We start from the raw sequence: 12635 nt of genomic DNA on the forward strand, positions 1-12635 counted from the left end.
AATTTTTTTAAAAGGGGGAGACCTACTTGTACAAAATATTTATAGCAGCTCTTTTTGTGGTAGAAAAGAAATGGAAACTGAGGGGACATCCATCAATTGGAGAAAGGTTGAACAAATTATGGTATATGATGGTGATGGAAAACTATTGTATTATAAGAAATGATGAACAGAATAATCTCAAAAAGAACTGGAATACCTACTGATTCAGAGTGAAATAAGCAGAACCAAGAGAACATTGTATACAGTAACAGCAATATTGTAGGATGATCAGCTGTGTTAGACTTAGCTACTTTCAGTAATACAATGATCCAGGATAATTCTAAAGGATTTATGACAAAGAATGCTGTCCACCTCCAGAGAAAGAACTGTTAGAGATGGAATGCAGATTGGAGCATACAATTTCTTACTTATTTGGGTTTATATTTTGGTATGAAGTTGGTTTTATAAGATTACTCACAAAAATGAATAATACAGAAATTTGTTTTGCATGAAAGTACATGTAATAACCCAGGAAAAAATATTGTAAAAAAGAAAAGAAAAGGGCATCTCTCCAAGAAGCTTTTTGGAAAAATAGTTAGATCCAGAGGAAAGAATAAGACACAGTTGGCCTTTCCATGCTAACCAAACCAAGCCCAGGCTTTATGGGCACTCCATTGGCTGTGGAAATCCCTTACCTTGATCCTAGTTTTAATAATAAAAAAAGCTACTTCCTCCAAATCTCAGTCATTGGAAAGGAATGCTTCCAAGGGACATGAAAATGAAAATTTAGTGTCCTGGAGTCCCACCATTCTGACTTTTCGGAAATCATCTACGTCATACATCAGATGCATCTCTCTCCCTTAAGGTATGAACGCACAATTATTCATGTCAGCAGCAAATTCATTTATTTGCCCAAATCTCTCAGATTCTTACATCTCCCTTTTCCTATCCTCTAGCAAGCATTCCATAGCTTGCCGTGGCTATCTTAGCTCTACCAAGTTCTTCTTTGTGACTAACCTAAGTCCTTCAAGTCTCAGTTTCAGGTCATCTCTTGTTTAATTCATTTCTTTCAAGTAGAAAAGCTAATTTATGAACAAAACTCACTTTCAATCAGATCCAAAGCTATTTCCAACCTTTCAACTAAGTTTTTTCTCAAGATCTCAAACCTCACATCAGAGTCCTTGAGGGGCAACCGCAGTAGGCCATTATCTCCCCTCTGTGGATTGCACTCAAACAGGGAATACTGGCCCACTTCCTCTTTCTGGGAGTCTGCTCATCCATCTGTTCTCCTACATGCCATGCAGCTTATTTGCCAGACTTGGCCAAGATTATCAGTCTCTCAACCAGGGTGGTTTTAACCACTTACAAGGCTAAAGATAAACATTTATGTTTTTTTTTATGCTCTATGTTGATCCCTCTTGGCCTCATCTTAGGAGCACAGAAAAATGTTGCTCTTTTCAAACACATTTTCAAGAAAACCAGAGAAGAATTTTGGCTCACAAATACATCAACACATATACATGTAAAACTAAGCAATAGGTCCCCTTCAGCACATACTACAATAAGATTTTGATGCTCTTATCTTCAGTCTTGTTTTCTTTTAAACCCTTACCTTCTGTCTTAGAAATGATATGAAGTTTCAGTTCTAAGAAAGAAGAATGGTAAGGGCTAAGCAATTAGGGTTAAGTGACTTGCCCAGGATCACACAGCTAGGAATCTTCTCGAGTCAGAGTTGAACCCTGGTCCTCCCAACTCCAGGCATGGCTCTCTATCCACTGGGCCATCTAGCTGCCCCTGACTGAAGTTTTATACCTAGGATCATTGAATCTATATTTCTAGAAGGTAAGGAAAGCAAAGGCTCCTCCTCATTCTTCTGGTCTTTCCAACTCTGGAGCCATCTGGGCTTCTAAATAATTGACATCATCTCAACTTTTCTGCCATTAGCTGCCTCCCCCTCTTTTCCCTGAAAGACCAACCAAACAGAGCCTCCTCAGATAGTTGTAGGAATGCTGGCCAGGGAAGACTTGGCATAAGAAAGGAGCAAGTGAAGTCCCTGCCAAGATTGCCTCCTTAATTAAGGAAGGAGGAAGGCAATATAATATAGCAGAAAGAGCATTGACTCTTTCAGAGGATCTGGATTCAACTCTTACCTTTTATAGTGCCAATGTGGCTTTATCATTCAATTGCCCTTGGGCCTCAGTTTTTTTTCACCTGTAAAATGGACATTATAATACTTTTGCCATTAACATTCATGAAGGTGCTGTGAGCCAAGAGTTTTGAAAATCTTGAGTGCTATAGAAATATGACTTATTTATGATCACCATCCAGAAGTGGCCAGGCCCATCCCTAGAGTGTGTATACAAGGACCAAGTGCACTGCTGCTGTTGTTCTCTGCCCTCTCATCCTGGAAGAGGGAAAACGAAGGCAGCTTTCCATTTCTCCTAGGCTACCTCTGGCACACATCCTCACTGCCTAATTGGGGAGTTCCCTCTGCTTCCACCTGCTGCCCCTACATCTCTGACTTGCCCAGCCTTGTGCTGCTTCAGGATTATGAGGATAACCACTGACATTGCCTTGGATCCCATTCTTTTCTCTTCCTCAGTTTCTTCAGTCTTGATTGTGGTGGGGAGAGAGTATACTCCAAAACATCTGAAACAGCAAGGATTCCCTAGGGTCCCCAATCAATCAATCAATCAAATGACCATTTACTTAGCATCTACGATGTGCCAAGTCTTATGCAAGACAATGTGAATATTGTTAAGTCATTTTTCAGTGATGTCAACTCTCCTGACCCCATTAGGGGTTCACTTTGGCAGAGAGTGAAGTGGTTTGCCATTTCCTTCTCCGGCTTATTTTATAGATGAGGAGGCAAATAGGGTTGTGAGTTGCCCAAGTTTACACAGCTAGTGTCTGAAGCTAGAATAGACCTCATAAAGTTGAGTCTTCCTGACTTCAGGCTGGTACCCTATCCACTGTGTACCTAGCTGCCCTTGGTAATAGGAACACAAGGACAAAATTATTTCAATTTGGTTCCCTGTCTTCAAGAGGCTTACATTTAATAGGGAAATACAATCTGTATGCATAGAGGCACATACCAAATATACTGATATGATCAGAGATTTAGAGCTGGAATGGACTTTAGAAGCCATTTAGCCCAACTCCCTCATTTTACAGATGGGGATTCTGAGGCACAAAGATCTTCAGTGTCTTGCTAGGTAACACAACTAGTGTCAAAAGCAGGATTTTTGTATATATTTTTCTGGTTCCAAATCTAGAACTCTGCTATATCAAGGGTTCTTAACCTTGTTTATGTCGTGAACTCCTTTGGAAGTCTGGTGAAACCTATAGATCCCTTATCAGAATACTGCTTTTAAATGCATGAATAAAATATGCAGGATTACAAAGAAAATCAGTTATGCTGAAATAATTATATATAAATATATACAAATATAAATGTTTTTTAAGTACAAAGATCCCAAGTTAAGAGCTCTTGCTAACTAGACTATGCTAAGTAAGTATAATGTTACTGTGGGGAGAAGTTGGGGTGGAGGAGAGAGACTGGGGCAATCAGGAAAAGCTTCAAGAAGAACGTGGTACTGAACCTGAACCTTGAAAGAAACTAGGTGCTTTGAGAACCCATTGGAAACCCACTTCCCAATCGCTTAGTTCCCTGGTATTGAAGGTAGAGTAGGATAGCTGGGAGAAACATCAGAAGTGGGTATCCCAAAGGCAAAGAGATTCTCTCTGCTTTCCTTGAGGCAGCAGAGAAAAGAAGAAAGGCCTCCAGCTGAAAGCCCCCCAGATGGAACAACAACAATACCTTGGTTACACACGCTCATGCCCTCCACCCCACAGGTATCAGATTACCAACCATAATACTCCCTGGGTGGTAGCTCAGCCTGGCATATTTTTAGACTCCCCCTCCCCCAACACACACACACACACACACACACACACACACACACACACACACACACACTCCTAATGAGAGCCAGATGCCTCCTCCTCTTCTCACTGGCTTTAACATTTCCCTCCACAGTCCAGCCTAATTGCACAGCCTGGGCTCAAGAGTGGTGTTTAGATAAGTCCTGAGGGGAGCCAGCTGCCCCCCACACACATCTGCCCCCACCCCCACCCCAGAGCTCCCCACCCCTATTCCCCTCTTGCTTTGCAGGAGCTGGAACCACATCCTTAAATGGGCCTCCAGCTCCATCACCATTGCCAGATGCATGTTGCTCCAATCCAGGGGCTATTGCCAACATCTATGCCCCCAGCTTTCCTTTAAACCCAAGGTGTTCTTAACTTGGGGAGCAGATGGACCCCTAAACATTCTGTGGTTAGATTTTAGGCATCCATGAACATGGGTGGGGGATCATAATTATATCTTTATTTAAGCATAACTGCTTTCCTTTGTGATCTTGTGTATTTTATTTTATGCATTTAACAATATTGTTTAGAGAAGGGGTCTATAGTTTCACCAGACTGCCAAAGGATTCATGACACAAAAAAGTTTAGGAACTCCAAACTGTAAATCCTGAACTCCCATCCCCTACAGACAAGTCCTCAACCCTAGTTGCACCCCCTCAGATCCCTGCCTCCTGGACCTCAGATCCCTGGCTCCCCATCATTAGGCGGGTATTTCTAAGCTGCTGCTGCCACCCTGTTATTATTCTCTATGGCTGCTAATGTGTCTCTGAAATCCTACCCCCAAAGTGAATGTAAAACTATGGCTCTTTAGAGTCTTTTTAGTCTCTTTAGAGCCTGTTTGGGGGAGGTGGAGAGGTTGAAACAGGGCACATCCACAAGCTGTATTCTGGCAAACACAGAAAGAAAATATACATAAATACAACTGATTATTTGGTTGCTGAGGTTGGGGAAGAGGGAGTAAAAACTGTCCCATTGACTCTCAAAACAAGATTCCCAAAGGAAGCAGAAATCCAAGTCTTTTCTAGCTGGCTTTAATGTAGTTTGTCCTGGCCGACTTCCCTCCTTAGTCATGTCTAGCTTGGTTTAATGTGAAACTGAGAAGTCTTCTCTATGTTTACACCAACATAACTGTAAGGAGGATGAAGCAAGCAGGATAGCTCTGAGGATGGAGAAGGGGTAGCCTGTTGAGGATGAAATACTAGTTCTGAGTGATCTACAAATTAAATATCTGCTATCTACTATCTACTATCTACTAATCTATCTATCTAATACTATCTAATATCTAATAATCTATCTATCTAATAAATATTTGCATAACACCTGAAAGAGTCTTGAGGACTCCCAAAGATTGCGGTACTACACTTTGAGATTCCCTAGTATAGAGAAATCCCTGTGAGACAACTCCCTCTACCAGTGTAGGTCAACAACCCGACAAACAATTAATTAGTGAGTTGCCCAGATCAGTGAAAGGTTAAATAACTTGCCCAAGGTCACACAGAAGGTACTCTTCAGAGGCAGATCTTGAATCTAAGTTTTTCTGGGTAGACTAGACCTTCCATGTATCTAGACTAGAATTCAAACAAAGGCTACAAATTACAGCTTAGGTTATTGTTTTGTCAAGTAGACCTAAGCAAGTGATAGAAAAATGGTTAGTAATGCAACTTTTAAAAGTATAGTATGTAGGGGTCAGCTGAATGGCTCAGTGGATGGAAAGCCAGGCCTAGAGATGGGAGGTCCTAGATTCAAATCTGGCCTCAGACACTTCCTAGCTGTGTAGCCCTGGGCAAGTCACTTAACCCCCATTGCCTAACCCTTACCCCTCTTCTGCCTTGGAACCAATATGTGGTATTGATTCTAAGGTGGAAAGTAAGGGTTATTAAAAAAATATATAGTATGTACATTTTCCCTCCATAGACCCAATTGTTAAACATTTAACATTCTATTCCTATATTTATATGAGGGAGAAATAAGTGCAACATTTCTTTCCAATATAAATGTTAATTGGTTACTGTTTTAATTTACTGTTATTATTACATACTAGAAGGAGGCAACTTGAATTTGTAGCAGGTGCTGCAGAAGCTTTCTGTAGGGGCAACTAGGTAGGATAAAGTGCCAGGCCTAGAGTATGGAAGACTTGGGTTCAAATTTGACTCTCAGACCCTGGGCAAGTCACTTAACCCCATTTTCCTAGCCTTTGCCCATTTGTCTTAGAGTTGTTATTAATATAAAAGGCAAGGGTTTTTTTGTTTTGTTTTGTTTTGTTTTTTTGTTTTGTTTTTTAAAGAAGAAGCTCTCTATAACCAGAAATTATCCTTTGTGTTGATATGGGGCAGCCCTCCAGGAAAGGATCAACTCCGGATAGGTTTAAGAAATGTAGCCAATTACCTGGACAGATGAAGGGTCTCTCCCTCCCTGGACTAAGCCAGCATTTGCCCAAAGCCCTGACCTCTTCACATTTCTATTTCCATTTCTTAGCCTGGCCTTTTCCCTCTAGCCTCTCCCTTACTCCACCCCAGTAAAAGTCTCCAATGACTACAACAGAAAAGCCACTGCCCGTGTTTTCAAACAAACCGCAGGCTTCTTTCCTTCCTAGGGTATCTTCTTGACCAGGTCCAGGTCTCCTCCCATCCTCCGTCCCTGTGGGGTGGGGCTGTCAGACAGCAAAGGGAGAATAGGGCGAACTGCATCAAGTCTTTCTACTCTCCTCTAGCTGCCTTCCTTCACAGTCCCAGCTCCAACCAAAGGGCATCTGGCACCACAGTTCCCCAGGCGGACCCATACTGCTCCACATCTCTTAGAGGACCCTCCTCAGCTGCCAGCCCCCGATCTTGCCCCGACTCTCCACAACCACGTCGGCCCTCCCAATCTCTCCGGAAAACGGGGCTTTGTCCCTTCCTGAGCTCCATTTTGTCTTCTCATCTGGAAGCCAAAACCCTAGGAGAAAAGGACCAGCCTAACGCCTCCCTTTCCACTAACCACTCAGGATTCCATATTCTCCACTCCCTCTCCTGACCTCTCAACCATGCCGGAGCTTCTAAGAGGCCCTCCAAAGTTCAATATCCAGACTCAGTTGGTTAGGAGGAATAAAGAAACAACTAGGATCCCTTGCTTTCCGCCAGTTCCATTTACAAGATCACCCACCTAACAGGTCAGGGGAGCAGCGGGGCATTATTCTTCTCCCGGAACTAAAAGCTAGGGCACAGACAGTACTCGCTGCCTCAGCCCCAGGAGGAAAGGTGCCAAGTGGAGTCCCCTTTTCCCAGACTCCTCCCCGAGGGTCCTCCTCCCACTCAGCAGAGAGGGAGAGCACAGTTTGAGATTAACCATCCACCTTAAAGATTCCACTGCTCGAGAAAGGAATTGCCAACAGACCGGTGCTTAATTCAGTTAGGGTCAAAACAAAGCCTTCAGTCTATAAAGAGTGCTGGCTTTGGGAGCTTAGATATCTTCTTAGCCCCCTCCTTTTTGCACCCACTTTAGGGGTTTATGTTCAGGGCCTCCTATCATAGGGTGTAAAGAAGGGATGTCTAGAGGTCTAGGTTCTCCTGTCCTTTCTCAGGGGCGCATGGATGGGAGCATTGGCATTCTCTACAGAATTGAATTTAATAAACGTCCATTGAGTAGCACTGTGGTGCAACGTACTTGCAAGTGTGAGTCAGATCCTACCAAGATGGGTGAGATAAGCCAATTTCAGGGAATGCCCTTACCCCAAGTCCAAACTCCAGTGGACACATTCCCTCCCTCCCCCCCCCCCCCCCCCCGCCTTTAAGTTCCTCCCTAGTCCCTCTTCCTTCTAGGCTCCTAGCCAGGAGGGGCAGGGCTGCACTCCGCCAGGCCCTCACCCCTATCCAGGCCCAAACATACGGTCTCACCCCGCTGGGGGGCGCTCCCGGGCCGTGATTCTGACCCGGGTGGGCTCGGGCAGCCTGTCAGTCCTAAATGTATAGGGAAAACTGGCCGTGGAAGGAATGGAGCCCACCTAGTAGCCCTCTCGCGGGGGGCATTCTTCTAGGAAGGGACATAGTAGGGGAGGGCCTGATCCTCCAGCCTGCACATCCGCGACTTGGGGGGGGGGGCGGAGAGGAGGGAAGGGGGAAACCAATGGGCAACGGGGCTGGCAGAGCAACAGGAGCTGTCCCGGCTCTTTCCTTCCCAAACTTTTCCCGCCCACATCTGCGCTGGAGACTACCGCGCCCCGGGAAGGAGGGGGTCATCAGGGGTGGGGATCAAGGGTTCGAGGCCGACAAGTAAGAGATCCAGAGCGTAGCTGAAGAAACCTGACTCGGCTGGAGTAAGGGGTGGACAGAATGGCTCCAGAGCGCAGAGAGTAGAGAAGCGGATCCACAGCAAGAACTGAGAGCTATGCTGCTATGCCGCCTCCACCCAAACTCCCCAATCCAAGAAACCTCCCTCCCCAGCTCAGTTGGCCCCTCTAACTGCTAAGTGGGGGGCTCAGTGCATCCCCTCTCTATTTCTTCACTTTTCTCTCTCTGAGCTCCCGCAGTCCCGGAATCCCCATCCTCAATGCGCCGCCCCATTTCCCATCCTAGTCCCGGGGCACTACTCACTGAGGGGTCTGCGGGGCTGGCAGCGGGATGGGCCGGGACGGGCTGGAACTGGAGGCGAGGCCGCCGGACTGTTTTGAAGCTCTGGGTTGGGACTCTCTTCTCCCTCCCTCCCTCTCTCCCTCCCTCCACCTCCTCCACCTCCTCCTCCTGGGGTGGTGGAGCCTCCTCCCCCATCCCACCCAACCCCACCCCTCTCCTCCCCTTCCCTCCCCTCCTCCTGTCCCCAATCCCGCCTCCCGGGGCTGTGATGTCAAGAGCGGGGAGACAGGGCGTGTGGGAGAGAGCAGGGAAGGAAACACCCACAGAAGCAGATGGGGAAGGGGCCGCGAGCACCCCGCCCCAGGATGACCCTTCTTCCTTCTCTTCGGCCCACCTGGAACTCCCAGACACTATCAAAGTTGGGAACAAAATTGGTAGTGGGAGTGGCTGGGCGCTCTGAGGATGACCAGAGAGTTTTCCAGAGCTGTTTCACAGTCCTTCTCCATCAGTCCCCTGTTTTCTTATCCCGTCACCTCCCCAGCTTCTTCGCTGAATTTGGGGTCTCTCTTCAGACAACTGTGGGGTGAGGTGTCGGGGGAAGTGTTAAGGCGACTGTCTAAGACAGGGAAGGAAAGGAAAATTCTGCAACAAGGGAGAGTAACTTCTTTTAACTTCGGATCACCCTGAGAGCAGAACCCTGGCCCCATCTGCATCTTCTCCCAACCTGTCCCCACAGTCTTCAGCCTAGCTGTAGATAGGGATGATAGACGCGGATTTGACTGGAAGACAGGGAGTAATTCGCACAGTTTCCTCAGATTCTGCCACTTGCAGACTGGCAATATGAGTTTTCTCAAATCGCTTTATTTCTTCAGGCCTCAGTTTCCTCCTTTGTAACATTAGAGATCCGTAAGGCGGTGATCCGGCAAATCTCTCTTCCAACTTTGACATTCTTTGTTTATACTTTTTTTTTTAAGGGAGGCTGAAAAGGGGAGTCTACTGGTGGTGCCTATGGGTACAGTCTAAGCTCCGGAAACCAAAGAGGTGGGGAGTGTGGAAATATGTGAGATCGGGAAAGCAACCCAGCTGCGAGCAAGGGCCAGATGTGCCGCACATGGGGCGCCAGGGCAGCTGTCTGCTGTGTGCCTGCATTCAACCCCTGGCCTTTAGGCAGAAAAGAAGAAACCCTGAGAGAATAGAAAAGCCCCCAGAGTGGAACTGAGAACTGAAGCAGGTTGTACAGACCTAAAAAAAGGAATTTTCTAGTACAACTTCCTCCTACCTTTTATAGATGAGGAAACTGAGGCCCAGAGATATTTAAGTGACTTGTCCAAACTCAGGTATTCCCACCTCTCTTTTCAGTCCTATCTGACTCCTTGTGACCCCATTTTGAGTTTTCTTTGACAAAAGTGGTTTGCCATTTCCTTTTCCAGTTCATTTTACAGATGAGGAAACTGAGGTAAACAGGATTAAATGACTTGCTTAGGATAACAAAATTAGTGTCTGAGGCCACATTTGAACTAAGGTTTTCCTGACTGCCCTATTCTAGCCTCTAGTCCATGACTTTCTGGGAGATGAAAATAACAGTTCCACCTCCATCCCAGTGATATCTTCCTTCCCCTCTGAATTCCAGCAGCCCTTATTGTCTGTGCTCTTAGTACATCCTATCTTAGCAACCTTCACATGTTGGGCTTGAGAGGATATGCCACCTTTTACTATTAGCTATTTGGAGGTGAGGAGAGGTCTGTGTTGTATTTCCTTAACAGAACTATAAACTGGAACAGTGTCATACCTTTTTGTATCTCAGATATTCAGATTCCCTAATGTGGATAATTATGATAAAATTGAGACTTCAAAAAGAAATGTGGGGAAAGATAAGACAACAGAGGGAGAAAATGCAGAAAGGTTGGGAAGCCTATTGAAGCTGTAAGAAGTTGTCATGTGGATATGTCCATTATCAACCCCACCAGGGATTCTTAAAAGGCAAACTTTTCTCCAATTCATTCAGAGATGCTCTATGACAAAGGATCCAGATGTTGAAAAGTGGCTACATGGCATGAGAACAGCACTTGGGAATCCTGGGTTCCATTCGCATTCCATTTCCTCTTTCTACTTCCTCACCTATAAGATCCCTTCAAGCTTCACAAAGTATATGATTCTAATGATAAAAAGATGTCTCCTCTTCCTCTTCTCTCCTGAAAGAAAGCTAGATGATTCTTTTTTGGAAAAAATTATTTTTAATGAATGAAAATCCACTTCTTTTTCCTGTATTAAAAAGGAAAAACAAAACCCTTGTGACAAATATCTGGCAAAATGAATTCCCACACTAGTCAAGACAAAAAAAATATATGTCTCAGCATCCTGAATCCACTAACTCTCGTTAGGGATTTTTTAATATGCTTCATAATGGTTCCTCTGGAATCATGGTTCTCATTTGTAATGACTGGAATTCTTTAAGTCTTTTGAAATTACAATTTTAGTATTGCTGTATATGTTGTTCTCCTGGTTCTGCTCGATTCACTCTGCATTAGTTTAGACAAGTCATCCCATGTTTCTCTGGCATCATCCCTTTTAAATGATCATTTAAAAAAGATAAGCAAGAAAAGAACTGAAATAGTGGCTCCCTGCCCCTACTTCAGACATTTTTTGAAAGATGCAATATGTGGGACAGCTAGGTGGCTCAGAGGATTGAGTACCAGGCCTAGAGATGGGAGGTCCTGGATTCAAATCTGGCCTTAGACACTTCCTAGCTGTGTGACCCTGGGCCAGTCACTTAATCCCAGTTGCCTCTTCTGCCTTGGAAGCAATCCATTCTAAAACAAAAAGTAAAGGTTTGAGAGAGAGAGAGGGAGAGAGAGAGAGAGAGAGAGAGAGAGAAACAGAGAGAGAGAGAAAGAGAGAGAGAGACAGAGAGAGAGACAGAGAGAGACAGAGACAGAGAGACAGAGACAGAGAGAGAGACAGAGAGAGAGACAGAGAGAGACAGAGACAGAGAGAGACAGAGAGACAGAGAAATAGAGAGAGACAGAGAGAGACAGAGAGACAGAGAGACAGAGAGAGAGACAGAGACAGAGAGACAGAGAGAGACAGAGAGAGACAGAGACAGAGAGAGACAGAAAAAGAGACACAACATGATCTAGTGGATAAAGAATTGATTTCAAATCCTGCTTTTGAAACTTATCAATCCTATTACTGTGGGAAGGCAACTTGATCTCCTTGAGCCTTTGTTTCTTCATCTTTATATTAATGCATTTGAACTAGATGGTTTCTAAGATTTCTTCTAGCTCTAAATCTGTGATTCTCTGAAACTGCCCCTCCCCCCTTACTTTGTGGGTCATCCTGACACTGGCAGAGTTTAGAGGCTTAATTAACCTCTCCTGAAAACAAATTAAAAGTAAAACTTGTTCTCAAGCACACATATTAAGAAAACAAACCCCTTTTGAAAATCACCAGGGTGTTGTAAGCAGGTGAGGGAAACATAGAAAATCTTGTGTTTAAATAAAAGAGACAGAATACATTACCAGATAGAGTTGTTGTATTTTGGTTGGTTTTGTTGAACTGCTTTTTTCCCTCTTTCCTCTTTCATTTTTTTTTTGTTTTTGTTTCAAGGAATGAATCATGGAGTGTGTGGAGGGTGGTGGGGGGGAGATGTATATTTAGAAATGAAGGTGATGTAAAAAACAAATCTCCATAGTTGTGTATTTTTTTTTTAAGATTCAAGGAATAGTGTCCATTTTAAATTCTGCCTCCCATCCCTTCTAGCTACTGCTCAGCATGCTACCACAGCTGTAAAAGTGTAAACTTGGAAAAACCCAGCCAGTCCTGTGTGGAGGGGCCAAGAAAAATCTGCAAACCCAGATCCCAATGGCCTCTGAGATATTTTCCACATTGTTCTTTCCCTCTTTCCCCTACCTCCACAAATTTGACGAGTGAGAATTATTTTCAAGGGAGGAAAATAGAGCTTGGTGTTAGACTGAGTGGTGCCTAAAACCTGAATCTGATCACTTCCTTTTAGGAATCATTTCAGAGGATTATAGGATCAGAGATTTAGAAAGGGAAGAGATAGATGACTTCTACATGATACAACCCTTTCATTTTACAAATTAGGAAACTGAGACCCAGAGAAGTCAAGAAATTATCCAGACATAAAGATAGTAAGTGAAAGATCTGGGTTTGAAAGGCAGG

General features: G+C 44.5%; 1 protein-coding gene across 1 annotated transcript in view; it reads right to left on the reverse strand.

Annotated features, from left to right (window-relative positions):
* The window catches only part of EMP2 (epithelial membrane protein 2), a 58195-nt gene extending 49660 nt beyond the window's left edge, over positions 1 to 8535 (reverse strand). Inside the window, exon 1 of the mRNA XM_044657317.1 lies at positions 8475 to 8535. The gene's annotated coding sequence lies outside the window, so the exon portion shown is untranslated. The remainder of the gene's footprint in view (positions 1 to 8474) is intronic.
* Positions 8536 to 12635: the final 4100 nt, after the last annotated feature.

Source organism: Gracilinanus agilis, chromosome 1, assembly GCF_016433145.1.
Source record: "Gracilinanus agilis isolate LMUSP501 chromosome 1, AgileGrace, whole genome shotgun sequence".
NCBI lineage: Eukaryota > Metazoa > Chordata > Mammalia > Didelphimorphia > Didelphidae > Gracilinanus > Gracilinanus agilis.